This window comes from Solanum lycopersicum, chromosome 10, assembly GCF_036512215.1.
Source record: "Solanum lycopersicum chromosome 10, SLM_r2.1".
Lineage (NCBI taxonomy): Eukaryota > Viridiplantae > Streptophyta > Magnoliopsida > Solanales > Solanaceae > Solanum > Solanum lycopersicum.
The window spans coordinates 38181901-38185719 of NC_090809.1; the positions used below are offsets into that span (position 1 = coordinate 38181901).

General features: G+C 30.1%; 1 pseudogene; it reads right to left on the reverse strand.

Annotated features, from left to right (window-relative positions):
* Positions 1-1948: 1948 nt before the first annotated feature.
* LOC101246674 (large ribosomal subunit protein eL37y-like) lies at positions 1949-2400 on the reverse strand (annotated as a pseudogene).
* Positions 2401-3819: the final 1419 nt, after the last annotated feature.

Consider the following 3819-nt stretch of genomic DNA (forward strand, 5'->3'; position numbering starts at 1 on the left):
AAAAGTTTTATGTATTGGACACTGGAATCATAAACGTTCGATTTGATTGGTCGTAGGTCCATTACTCTCATTACTCTTTATATACTATGAGCAAGGGTCCGAGACATTTGACCAAAATTTAAGAGAAATCATTAAAACTGAACTTGCGATAACTTTTGTCATTCTTTTATTTTGCAACTTGCGTAATTTAATTCTTGAGATACGACCATTGAACACTTAAAATATGACATTACCCATCATTCTTAATTTATTTATCACTCTTTGCCTTACCTCTAAGGTATGTTTTAATTTAGGCATTTTGAAAGGGAGGGATGTTGCAGTTTTCCATTTAAGATTTGATATTTTTATTTGAAGGTCAATTAAATTTGAATTTATGTTGGTACCTAAAGAAAAAAAATAAACCCTCTCTTTATTGATAAAGAAAGTAAAGCTTGTGTTTCCTTAATATGGAGAATGTATTGGTTCTTTTTTTAAATCATATCATATATTATATTCATACATTACTAAAAGTGGGAAGGTCCTAATTCAATGTTGAATTATCATTATAACCATATACTATATTAATTAATATCTAATTAATTAAACTTTAATAGACTAAATGAAAAGTCACTATTGTTGGCAGAATTCGTTGCATTCCAGCATTTAGTATAATCTTTGACATTAATAAATACGTTGTTTTGTAGATGTTTTCATCTTCCAACTAAAAATTAGTTGAAAAGTTGTAGACTTCAGTGATGAAGAGTTGTAACATATGAAAGGATGAAGAGTCGTATAGTATATTGAAGAGCAAGTTAATTTAATGAACGTAATCAGCTTTAGTTTACCCAAATTATTCAATGAATTTGTTTCTTGCCATCTTTAATATAATTCATATTACTTTATTTCTTTCCGAATTCATTCAAATTCCCTTAAATTCTTATATAGAGTCTAAGATAAAATTCTCCACTTTATTTAATTTTCTTTTTCCTATTTAAGATCCATCATTACCAAAAAAATAACATTTCTACCATTATAAAAGAAAAATTTTGGTGATTTCTCTGAAATATTAGTTTTCAATGCATATTACCTAATGTCTCACATACTTATGCAAGTTTCTTGTATCTTTTTTCTTTATCAATTACTAATATATGTTTTTTAAATATAATAACTTTTAATTTAAAAATAACTACTCATATATATTATTCTTAAGTAACTTAAGTACATGTGTAATCATGTATTATGTTTTGTTTAAATAATAAATATTTGATACTAATAATTATTTTCCTAATATAGTACAGAAATGTTTCTTAGAGACGCCAAATATTATTCTAATGTTTTTTCTTTTCTAAGTAAAACGAAGATCAATAACATATATCTTATTTTAAATTCATAGATTAAATTTGAACCTACTATTAATAATAATAATTCTACTATAAGGAAAAACTTTAATTATTGTCAATCATATTCCAATCTCTTTAGCACAATCCTTTGCAGTTTAATCCTGCAAATAAGATAATTTTCATTTAATCAAATATAATTTTATAAATTAAAAATTCAAGAAATTAGAAGAACATATAATTTAACAGTGACGAATTAGATTTTGGATTTGTTTTAAAAAAATTAATCTAATTATTTAAAAAAATTAATATATTATTTTAAATTAATAGGATAAAGTAGAGTTAAATTACTTATCAAAGTAAGAGCAAAAGTACACCCGTCATCATGTTTAAAGATATATAATAATTCATCATCTAATTGTTTTAGATCAAAGAAAAAAATGCTCTCATAAAATTATCCTTTTTTTTGGGGGGGGGGGGGGGGTAGAAAAATTTGTATGCTTTCTTTTTTATATCCAAATAACCATTATTCTTTAAAATACAAATAGACAAATAAATAGTTGTGGGAACGTGAGCAAATTGTGGTATACTTTCAAAAAAAATTAGCCTCTGACGTAATTGTCTCAAAGGCCTCAAGAAGAAGCTACTCCCTTTTTCCTAGGAGGTGCTTTAGTACCTTCTTTGAAATTGGCCAAGAACCTGCGAGGGACGTTATAAAGATACCTCATGTGGTCTGTTGTAGTTGTCTTTTTCTGCGAATAACTTTCAATTGTAGTTGTCTTTTTTGCGAATAGCTTTCAAACTCCAATTGTATCCCTTTTATGGGCAGGACGGTAAGCACAAGCAGAGCAACGACTCTTCTGGAGATGGAAGCTCCTTCTTCCACACCTCACACGTAGTGTGTGGGTATTGTTCCTCCTCTTAACAAAGCTTCATGTTCCCTCACCCATTACGCAACAGTTGCAGAAACCCTAGCGACCTCCTCCAGAGCTTTCTTAACTCGGCATTATAGTAAGCTCAATATGAAAAAATGACTAAAATAACCGAGAGAAACCTATTGAGATAAATCTATTTCAGTTTTTGCCTTGCCTCTCTCTTCTAGCAGACTGGAAAGCCTTTTGATAGTTTAATAAAAAATTATAACTTTGCACATGTTGGATACTTCAAATATACACTACTTTTAGAAAATTCGACATGCAGTCATTAATATCATTGAAGATTCCGAACAACATAAGTGAAAATTGAATAAAAAGATGAGTTCTTTGAAAACAAACTCACTCCTCTAGCACATATAATGATTAAAAGTAATTAAGTAGTTTCATCGAAGAGGATAAAGATGCAGATCATTTAGGACACAAGGTGTTTGAGTCAGTTAATATAAAACTGTAAATTCACAATGTGCTACGATCTCAATAAATTGTTCAAGAGAATGAACGAATGTGTTAAGAACTTACCTTCAAGTATGCACATATTGAAATCAACCTGGTATTCTTCCAAGAAATCAAGTGATGTTGTTTGGCAAAGAAACTCATGTGGTTGGTTACTGCCAGGAATTTCTTGCCGTGGGAATATATAGAAATGTTACCATTCATAAAAAAAATTGACATAGACAATGTAATATGTAACATCCCTAAGTAAAAAATATAAGTTGCTTCTTAGTAGGTGATAATTTGTTTTCATCAAAAAAACAAGAAACAATATGTCTTCTCAAGACACTGAAATGCTCACTTGAGCTCCCTACTTGGGCTAACAGGTTCCACCAGAAATAATGCAGAAGTCAGTTCTCCCAGTATTGTCTAAGACGTCTTAAGCCCTGAAGCGAGGCTAAAAACATATTGAAGTGTTTTTCTTTGCATAATGTGTACTTCAGTGTTGTCATCAAGACTCTAAGATAAAGGTTTCCTTGCGAATGAGCGTTTTTCGACAAAAATGATATTTCACATTATGTGTAAAAAAAATAATTTCTTTGTTCATAAAGAATTAACTTGGAGAAATGACATCAATCAATTAAATAAGCATCAAATCCAAATAATTTGAAGTAAACTATACTACTCTTTAATATATCCTTCAAAGAAACATTAGAAGATCAATTTTAAATTAGTTGAGCGGATCCTAATGAACATGAGATTGATGAGTGAAGGCTTACAGATAGGTGATAAAGGATTGCTTGTGGAAGTCCATAAAAAGGACAAACACTGAAATGAACTTTGCGGCGGAGTCCTCAACTTTGAGGTAGCTAATATCATACCGATCGTTATTGAATTATTGTCTCCAAGGTGTGCTGGTGACTTTGGTCATTATCAAATCTACAGCTACAAAATCGCCAGGAAGAAATTATGGTCCCTAGTTCTAGATTGAGTCACTAGAAGATTAACTGAAAAGTCGGGTTCAAAAGAGAGGTCTAAGCCCTTGATCTTGTTCTTTCACTTGCCTATGATTGCTGAAATTTGCAATTCATTAAGGGAATTGCAGACCTCAAAACTTGTTTGAGAAAGTTTGGAAT